The sequence below is a fragment of the Taudactylus pleione genome, unplaced genomic scaffold (genome assembly GCF_031769625.1).
Source record: "Taudactylus pleione unplaced genomic scaffold, aTauple2 ptg000642l, whole genome shotgun sequence".
In the NCBI taxonomy this organism is placed as follows: domain Eukaryota; kingdom Metazoa; phylum Chordata; class Amphibia; order Anura; family Myobatrachidae; genus Taudactylus; species Taudactylus pleione.
The window spans coordinates 2003655-2015836 of NW_028285044.1; positions in this window are offsets into that span (position 1 = coordinate 2003655).

The window sequence follows — 12182 nt, forward strand, 5'->3', positions numbered from 1 at the left end:
CAAATTCCAGCACGTCCCATGTTTTGCTCACACAATAAAGTTGGTGGTGCAGAATTTTTTGAAAAGCGACAGGGGCGTGCAGGAGACGCTTTGGGTGGCCCGAAAAATTTCTGGCCACTTTCGCCATTCAGCGACTGCGTGCCGAAGACTGGAGCGCCAGCAAACACTCTTGAACCTGCCCCGCCATCACCTGAAGCAAGAGGTTGTGACGTGGTGGAACTCAACCCTCTATATGCTTCAGAGGATGGAGGAGCAGCAAAAGGCCATACAAGCCTATACATCCACCTATGACATAGGCAAAGGAGGGGGTATGCACCTGACTCAAGCGCAGTGGAGAATGATTTCCGTGTTGTGCAAGGTTCTCCAGCCCTTCGAACTTGCCACACGTGAAGTCAGTTCAGACACTGCCAGCTTGAGTCAGGTCATTCCCCTCATAAGGCTTTTGCAGAAGCAGCTGGAGAAAGTGAAGGAGGAGCTAAGACAGAGCGATTCCGCTCGGCATGTGGGACTTGTGGATGAAGCCCTTCATTCACTTTGCCAGGATTCCAGGGTGGTCAATCTGTTGAAATCAGACCACTACATTTTGGCCACCGTGCTCAATCCTAGGTTTAAAGCCTATGTGGTGTCTCTCTTTCCGGCCGACACAAGCCTGCAGAGGTGCAAAGACCTGCTGGTGAACACACTGTCAGCTGAAGCGGAACGTGACACGTCAACGGCTCCTTCTTCATTTTCTCCCGCAACTGGGGCTGCCAGGAAAAAACTTAGGTATCCTAAGCAACCCGCTGGCGGTGATGCAGGGCAGGCAGGACCAAGTTTGGACATCTGGTCCGGACTGAAGGACCTGGCAACAATTTCTGACATGTCTACTGTCACTGCATATGATACTGTCCCCATTGACAGAATGGTGGAGGATTACATCGGTGACAGCATCCAAGTAGGCATGTCAGACAGTCCATACCTGTACTGGCAGGAAAAAGAGGCAATTTGGAGGCCCCTGTACAAACTGGCTCTATTTTACCTGAGTTGCCCCCCCTCCAGTGTGTACTCCGAAAGAGTGTTTAGTGCAGCCGGGAACCTTGTCAGCGAAAGGCGTAGGAGGTTGCTTCCACAGAATGTGGAGAAGATGATGTTCATCAAAATGAATTATCAGCTCTTCCAGGGAGACCAGCCTCCAGAAGGTACAGAGGGACCTGTGGTGGTGGATTCAAGTGGGGACAAGTTAATACTTTGTGAGGATGAGGATGTACACACTGAAGAGGGTGAGGAATCGGTGGATGAGGAGGATGAGGATGACATCTTGCCTCCTTGCCAGTTTGTGCAGGGACACATTAATTGCCAGCTTGTTTTGTGGGGGCCCAAACGAACCAATCATTTCAGCCACAGTTGTGTGGCAGACCCTGGCGCTGAAATGATTGATTTGTTAAAGTGTGCATGTCCTGTTTATACAACATAAGGGTGGGTGGGAGGGCCCAAGGACAATTCCATCTTGCACCTCTTTTTTTTCTTTGCATTATGTACAGTTTGGGGCCTAGTTTTTCTAACTGCCATCCTGTCTGCCACTGCAGTGTCACTCCTAGATGGGTCACGTGTTTGTGCCGCCCACTCGTGTCGCTTAGCATAGTCATCCAGCTACCTCGGTGCAACCTTTTGGACATAAAAACACTATTGTGAGGTGTGAGGTGTTCAGAATAGACTGGAAATGAGTGGAAATTAAGGTTATTGAGGTTAATAATAGCATAGGAGCAGAAAAACCTACAAATTCTGTGATTTTAGCTGTTTTTATGCTTTTTTTTTAAAAAAATACAGATCCAAAACACAAAACCCAGAACCCAAAACACGGAAGGGTGGTTTTGGCAAAATCAATCCAGATCCAAAACACGAAGAAAGATCCAGATCCAAAACCAAAACACAAAACACGAAAAGTGGCCGGTGCACACCCCTAGTTATAAGTAAAGGACATTTAGCTAACCTCACAACATCTGAGGTCTACAAAACTAGACGTATGTGTGACTGTGAGGCCGCCACACATAGAGGTCCACAATCAAGGTGGGCATTTTTCAGGGCCACCATGAGCAGAGCAAGGCATTTATTCTGGGTGAGGGTGTTGCCCACTCAAGTAAAAATGAAAAACTACTATGTGCCGTGCCGTGTCCTGCAAATGGGAACATTTGTACCCATCAGCAGCTGAACAGGGCCCCTCCAAAAAGACCAGGCCCAGACCCAGGCCCAAGATTTACGCTATTCTGATGTGTAGAGATTTAATTGATTAACAGTAAAAACCAAGCATGCATACAGTATAAGTTGTAATGTGCATGCATCAAGGTACATTATTTTATGCAGTGACTTTTTACTTGCAGTGTGATTGACAGTCAGGGAGCGTTTGTGGGAAGTAACGGGGAGTGGCGGTGAAGAATGCACGCGTGTCACGACCGTTTCGGGGGCATGTCACAGCCTGCATCTGCGCTCAAAATTCTCAGGACTTTCCAACCTGGTTTTTACCAGGGACGAAATCCCGGGAATTGCTACTCGGGATGACCCATTCACACAGAAGGAATACCCAGGTTGATCCGCAAATTATTGGGTCCAAATGCTTGACCCGGCAATTTGCTTTTCTGTGTGAAGGGGCGTACAGGCTGGGTCTGGCAAAAACACCTGAGCATCAAGTACTGGGTAAATGCCGGGTTTTCAAGCTTTTCTGTGTGAAAGTGGAATCATTCACACTATGCTGTATATTAAATTCAATCATTTCCAGTTGTATGTGCTAAAAATGTCTTTCCTTCCACTTGTAGTATTGCCATTAGCTCCAGTGCAAAACCAGCAATGATTTAAATGAAATTACATTTTGTATTACAATGGCCAAATTCAAAATCCAAGGACAAAAGTATCACAATGATTACAGAGAATCTGGCCCAAATCTCTCTACCTTTTATCTCCCGTGACTAATGACGTAAAATTATGTTGATTATCCAAAATAATATCAAAGTAAAGGTTTGTTTCGCCAACGCAGGCTCAGAACAAGCTGTCACCAACGTATGTTTCCCCCGGCGTAACCAGGAGGAGTTTGAGGGGAGGAGAACAAATTTAACTGTTTTTCTTCTGGCGGATGCTGCCTGGCAGTGCAAGTTTGGCACTTGGTGGAGGCTGGGGGGGGGGCTATTTTCTACACAGAAGGTTAGCCATAAACGCATAAAGTTTGACTGTAATAGTAATCATATCCTGAAAGATGAGAAGCATTACAAAATTCTATTCTTACTATTAGTCTAGGAATAGAATAATGGGAAAATAAATACACATATTGAATGCAGAAAACCTATCTATTCAATAAAAAAAACCTAGAATAACATATACTTAATAAATGCTGCAGCAGATTGAATGTCATAAACACAGCATTTGTAATGAAATGCACATTCCAACAGTCAGTCTCATTTAAAGCAGCAATCCCATAAAAAATATGTTTTTTTATTAGAGTTATTTTTAGCATAAATCACTGTGGCAGGCTATAAGAAACATAGTAATTACCAATTTTCCTTGGTTCCTTCAGGCTGCCGTAATGATTTACAGTTCTCCAAAGTTTGCATAATGTCATGTGACTACCATGACAACCACAGTTATATGGCACATGATGTAGTGCTTCATTTGTATTATTATTAGTATACGTTCTTGGCGCATTACCAGTGCACGTATGCACTGGTGCCCTTGGGTAAGCTTGCATTTTCCATTCCACAAGTGCATGCACTATATTCTGAGAGTTTTACCCTGGTACGGACTGGCCAAGGGTACCAGAAGGAACCCTGTAGGTAGGGGGAGCCATTATTTTTAATGTGTGCTCTCCTAAAGGACTGGCTCTGATGTGAAGTAGGATGAGCTTGTAAAAAATGGGAGATATGTAAAATACATATTTCCATGAGGTTTGGCTTGAAGTACATGCAGTTTATGGGTTTGCAAACTGCTGCATATCACAGACAGTTTATAGCCTCCGATAGTAATAGTTTGGTTGCTTGCTAACACAATGAAATGCACATATGTAAATATCTTTCTTAGGGCTCAATCATATTAGGTGCGAATTTGCGAATGCGAGTTTGTTACATTAAACTCATATATCGCTTCAATGAGCGCACCCAAGATAAACAAGATCAAATTATATATGGCAATTTGCAGTAGTGGCTGCGAGGGTGTGCAACTTTTCTACAAAATGCTACTTGGTAGTAGAGCATGAAAAAGTTGGGAAACCATCCTGGACCCAAAAAAAGTGATAACTGAGATAGCAGGACCTTAAAGAAGGCTGTTAGATTAGTAGCCATAAGGAAAGTACTGGTGGTTTCTAAAAGGTGTTGTGGCTTTTTTTTGGACTTTTTATTAATGTTTGTAAAATGCTAGCAAGCAATTTGGGGTACAGAAAAATGTCTGTATAGTAGTTTTTCAGTGTGCTTCTTATACATGTTTGTAAAAAGTTGAAATAAGAACCTTTTTCATCTCCCATCAATACAAGACATCCACATACCTGTCCAAGTCATTTACACCTCCACAGACCTGCCCCACATCACTTACACCTCCACATACCAGTCCTAAATCATTTATACCACCACATACCTGTCCCACATCATTTACACCTCCACATACCAATCCCACATCATGTACACCTCCACATACCAATCCCACATCATTTACACCTCCACATACCTGGCCCACATCATTTACACCTCAACCTACCAGTCCTAAATAATTTATACCTCCACATACCTGTCCCACATTATTTACATCACCACAGATCTGCCCCACATCGCTTACACCTCCACAGACCGGTCCCACTTCATTTACACCTCTACCTATCTGTCCCAAATCACTAACATCTCCACAGACCTGTCCCACATCATTTACACCTCCACATACCTGTCCCACATCATTTACACCTCTACATACCTGTCCCATATCATTTACATCTCCACATGCCTGCCCCACATCATTTACACCTCCACATACCTGTCCCACATGATGTACACCTCCACATATCTATCCCACATCATGTACACCTCCACATACCAGTCCCACATCATTTACACCTCCATTTACCTGTCCCACATCAATTACACCTCTACATACATGTCCCACATCATTTACATCTCCACAGACCTGCCCCACATCATTTACACCTCCACATTCCTGTCCCACATCATTCACACCTCCACAAACATCCCCCACATCATTTACACCAATACATACCTCTCCCACATAAATTACACCTCCACAGGCCAGTCCTAAATCATTTATACCTCCACAAACCTGTCCCACATCATTTACACCTCTACATACCTGTCACACATCATTTACATCTCCACAGACCTGCCCCACACCATTTACACCTCCACATACCAGTCCTAATCATTTATACCTCCACATACCTGTCCCACATCATTTACATCTCCACATACCTGTCCCACATCATTTACACCCCCATAGGCCTGCCCCACATCATGTACACCTCCACATACCAATCCTAAATCATTTAAATCTCCACATACCAGTCCTAAATCATTTATACCTCCACATACCTGTCCCACATCATTTGGTGTTGTGGCTTTTTTTTGGACTTTTCATTAATGGTTGTAAAATGCTAGCAAGCAAGTGTTTTTCATCAAATTTAAGTCTTTCCAGCAATTTGGGGTACAGAAAAATGTCTGTATAGTAGTTTTTCAGTGTGCTAGCCATTTATACATGTTTGTAAAATGTTGAAATATGCACTTTTTCATCTCCCATCAATACAAGACATCCACATACCTGTCCACGTCATTTACACCTCCACAGACCTGCCAAACATCACTTACACCTCCATATACCAGTCCTAAATAATTTATACCACCACATACCTGTCCCACATCATGGACACCTCCACATACAAGTCCCACATCATTTACACCTCCACATACCTGTCCCACATCATTTACACCTCCACATACCTGTCCCACATCATTTACACCTCCACATACCTGTCCCACATAATTTACACCTCCACATACCAGTCCTAAATAATTTATACCTCCACACACCTGTCCCACATCATTTACACCTCTACATACTTGTATCACATCATTTACATCTCCACAGACCTGCCCCACATAATTTACACCTCCACATACCAATCCTAAATCATTTACACCTCCACTTACCTGTCCCACATCATTTACACCTATACATACCTGTCCCACATCATTTACACCTCCACATACCTGTCCTACATCATTTACACCTCCACATACCAGTCCTAAATCATTTATACCTCCACATACCTGTCCCACATCATTTACACCTCTACATACCAGTCGCACATCATTTACATTTCCACAGACCTGTACCACATCATTTACACCTCCACATACCAGTCCTAAATAATTTATACCTCCACATACCTGTCCCACATCATTTACACCTCTACATACCTGTACCACATCATTTACATCTCCACAGACCTGCCCCACATCATTTACACCTCCACATACCAGTCCTAAATAATTTATACCTCCACATACCTGTCCCACATCATTTACACTCCCACAGGCCTGCCCCACATCATGTACACCTCCACATACCAGTCCTAAATCATTTACACCTCCACATACCTATCCCACATCATGTACACCTCCACAGACCTGTCCCACATCATTTACACTTCCACAAACCAGTCCTAAATCATTTACACCTCCACATACCTGTCCCACATCATGTACACCTCCACATACCTGTCCCACATAATGTACACCTCCCCATACCAGTCCTAAATCATTTACACCTCCACATACCTGTACCACATCATGTACACCTCCCCATACCAGTCCTAAATCATTTACACCTCCACATACCTGTACCACATCATGTACACCTCCACAGACCTGCCCCACATCACTTACACCTCCACATACCAGTCCTAAATCATTTATACCACCACATACCTGTCCCACATCATGTACACCTCCACATACCAGTCCTAAATCATTTATACCACCACATACCTGTCCCACATCATGTACACCTCCACATACCTGTCCCACATCATGGACACCTCCACATACCTGTCCCACATCATTTACACTCCCACAGGCCTGCCCCACATCATGTACACCTCCACATACCAGTCCTAAATCATTTACACCTCCACATACCTATCCCACATCATGTACACCTCCACAGACCTGTCCCACATCATTTACACTTCCACATACCAGTCCTAAATTATTTACACCTCCACATACCTGTCCCACATCATGTACACCTCCACATACCTGTCCCACATAATGTACACCTCCCCATACCAGTCCTAAATCATTTACACCTCCACATACCTGTACCACATCATGTACACCTCCACAGACCTGCCCCACATCACTTACACCTCCACATACCAGTCCTAAATCATTTATACCACCACATACCTGTCCCACATCATGTACACCTCCACATACCAGTCCTAAATCATTTATACCACCACATACCTGTCCCACATCATGTACACCTCCACATACCTGTCCCACATCATGGACACCTCCACATACCTGTCCCACATCATTTACACTCCCACAGGCCTGACCCACATCATGTACACATCCACATACCAGTCCTAAATCATTTACACCTCCACATACCTATCCCACATCATGTACACCTCCACAGACCTATCCCACATCATTTACACTTCCACATACCAGTCCTAAATCATTTACACCTCCACATACCTGTCCCTCATCATGTACACCTCCACATACCTGTCCCACATAATGTACACCTCCCCATACCAGTCCTAAATCATTTACACCTCCACATACCTGTACCACATCATGTACACCTCCACATACCTGCCCCACATCACTTACACCTCCACAGACCTGCTCCAGATCACTTTCACCTCCACATGCCTGTCCCACATGATTTACACCTACACAGGGCCAGATTAACAATGGGGCGTATGGAGCTACAGCTCCAGGCCTTCACCTAAAAATAGGCCCATTGTCATGACAACATGATGTTGACTATCCATCTGCTCTCCACACGGTCAGCCATAAATCATAAATAGTAAAATTGTATTTCTATTTACCTCACAAAATAAAGCATTTTTTTCTTTTACATATTTATGGAGACATTGGAGCTGAGAGTATAGGGATGTACACGCCCACATGGCACTGGCCACACCCACACAGCGCTGGTCATAATAGGCCCTTGGTCATTTTCAGCTCCAGGTCCATGTGACCCTTAATCCAGCACTGCACCTACACATACTTGTCCCACATCATTTATACACCTATACACCTCCACATACCAGTCCTAAATCATTTATACCCCACATACCTGTCCCACATCATGTACACCTCCACATACCAGTCCTAAATCATTTACACATCCACATACCAATCTTAACTCATTTGTACCTCCACATACCTGTCCCACATCATGTACACCTCCACATACTGTACCTGTCCCACATCATGCACACCTCCACATACCTGTCCCACAGCAATTATACTTCCACATACCAGTCCTAAATCATTTACACCTCCACATACCTGTCCCACATCATTCATTCACACCTCCACATACCAGTCCTAACTCATTTATACCTCCACATACCTGTCCCATATCATGTACACCTCCACAGACTTGCCCCATATCACTTACACCTCCACATACCTATCCCATATCATGTACACCTCCACAGACTTGCTCCAGATCACTTACACCTCCACATACCAGTCCTTAATCATTTACACCTCCACATACCTATCCCACATCATGTACACCTCCACAGACCTGTCCCACATCATTTACACCTCCACATACCAGTCCTAAATAATTTATACCTCCACATACCTGTCCTACATCACTTACACCTCTACATACCAGTACCACATAATTTACATCTCCACAGACCTGCCCCACATCATTTACACCTCCACATACCAGTCCTAAATAATTTATACCTCCACATACCTGTCCCACATCATTTACACTCCCACAGGCCTGCCCCACATCATGTACACCTCCACATACCAGTCCTAAATCATTTACACCTCCACATACCTATCCCACATCATGTACACCTCCACAGACCTGTCCCACATCATTTACACTTCCACAAACCAGTCCTAAATCATTTACACCTCCACATACCTGTCCCACATCATGTACACCTCCACATACCTGTCCCACATAATGTACACCTCCCCATACCAGTCCTAAATCATTTACACCTCCACATACCTGTACCACATCTTGTACACCTCCCCATACCAGTCCTAAATCATTTACACCTCCACATACCTGTACCACATCATGTACACCTCCACAGACCTGCCCCACATCACTTACACCTCCACATACCAGTCCTAAATCATTTATACCACCACATACCTGTCCCACATCATGTACACCTCCACATACCAGTCCTAAATCATTTACACCTCCACATACCTGTCCCACATCATGTACACCTCCACATACCTGTCCCACATAATGTACACCTCCCCATACCAGTCCTAAATCATTTACACCTCCACATACCTGTCCCACATCATTTACACTCCCACAGGCCTGACCCACATCATGTACACCTCCACATACCAGTCCTAAATCATTTACACCTCCACATACCTATCCCACATCATGTACACCTCCACAGACCTGTCCCACATCATTTACACTTCCACATACCAGTCCTAAATCATTTACACCTCCACATACCTGTCCCACATCATGTACACATCCACATACCTGTCCCACATAATGTACACCTCCCCATACCAGTCCTAAATCATTTACACCTCCACATACCTGTACCACATCATGTACACCTCCACATACCTGCCCCACATCACTTACACCTCCACAGACCTGCTCCAGATCCCTTACACCTCCACATACCTGTCCCACATCATTTACACCTACACAGGGCCAGATTAACAATGGGGCGTATGGAGCTCCAGCTCCAGGCCTTCACCTAAAAATAGGCCCATTGTCATGACAACATGATGTTGACTATCCATCTGCTCTCCACACGGTCAGCCATAAATCATAAATAGTAAAATTGTATTTCTATTTACCTCACAAAATAAAGCATTTTTTTCTTTTACATATTTATGGAGACATTGGAGCTGAGAGTATAGGGATGTACACGCCCACATGGCACTGGCCACACCCACACAGCGCTGGTCATAATAGGCCCTTGGTCATTTTCAGCTCCAGGTCCATGTGACCCTTAATCCAGCACTGCACCTACACATACTTGTCCCACATCATTTATACACCTATACACCTCCACATACCAGTCCTAAATCATTTATACCCCACATACCTGTCCCACATCATGTACACCTCCACATACCAGTCCTAAATCATTTACACATCCACATACCAATCTTAACTCATTTGTACCTCCACATACCTGTCCCACATCATGTACACCTCCACATACTGCACCTGTCCCACATCATGCACACCTCCACATACCTGTCCCACAGCAATTATACTTCCACATACCAGTCCTAAATCATTTACACCTCCACATACCTGTCCCACATCATTCATTTACACCTCCACATACCAGTCCTAACTCATTTATACCTCCACATACCTGTCCCACATCATGTACACCTCCACAGACTTGCCCCATATCACTTACACCTCCACATGCCTGTCCCATATCATGTACACCTCCACAGACCTGCTCCAGATCACTTACATCTCCACATACCAGTCCTTAACCATTTTTACCTCCACATACCTGTCATACATCATGTACACCTCCACATACCAGTCCTAAATCATTTATACCTCCACATACCTGTCCCACATCATTTACACCCCAACAGACCTGCCCCACATCATTTACATCTCCACATACCTGCCCCACATCATGTACACCTCCACATACCAGTCCTAAATCATTTACACCTCCACATTCCTGTCCCACATAATTTACACCTCCACATACCAATTCTAACTCATTTGTACCTCCACACACCTGTCCCACATCATTTACACCTACACATACTTGTCCCACATCACTTACACCTCCACATACCAGTCCTAACTCATTTATACCTCCACATACCTGTCCCACATCATGTACACCTCCACATACCTGTCCCACATAATGTACACCTCCACATACCTGTCCCACATCATGTACACCTCCACATACCTGTCCCACATCATTTACACCTCCACATACCTGTCCCACAACATTTACACCTACACATACCTATCCCGCATCATTTACACCTCCACATACCTGTCCCACATCATTTACACCTTCACATACCTGTCCTACATCATTTACACCTCCACATACCTGTCCCATATCATTTGCATCTCCACATACCATTCTCACATCATAAACACCCCACATACCTGTCCCACATAATTTACACCTCCACATATTTGCCCCACATCATTTTCACCTCCACATACCTGCCCCACATCATTTACACCCCCACATACCTGTGCCTCTTCATTTACACCTCCACATACCTGTGCCACTTCATTTACACCTCCATATACCTGCCCCACATTATTTACCCCTCCATTTACCTACCCCACATCATTTACCCCTCTACATACCAGTCCCACATCATTTATACCTCCGCATATCAGTCCCACATCTTTTGCACCCCCACATACTTGTCCCACATCCTTTAACAAATAATTGAGCGTAATAGAGAAATTCACCTGAAACTGATGTATACAAATTATGTTATTAAACCATTCCAAGTGTATAATTATTTATTGGGAGGGGTGTACCAGAGGTTGTGCATTGTTTCCCAACATTTTTACCTTAAAATAAAGATTTTCCTACTTTTTCAACTGCTTAAGGGTGCACACAAAAATACTGATTTCTTCTGATACATCAATGTGATTTTGGAATTGGATTGCAAATTCAATTTGCAGTGCGAGTTCGCCATGAGAACGGCTCGCAGGACCCAATTCGCATCTAATTGGATTGAGCCCTCTTTTAAGTTAACCTTTGCTGGTTTAATTTCAAGTTGATATGGATATTTGTTACCATTTCCTGCATATAGCAAATCATGTGTGATATGTACTGATAATCGTGAATCTTAATTCTGGGATCCATCAGTGTCAGTTTTTATTAGGTCTTTGAATTTACATCAATTTTTTCATAGGATGTAATGTAAGCTCTCCAC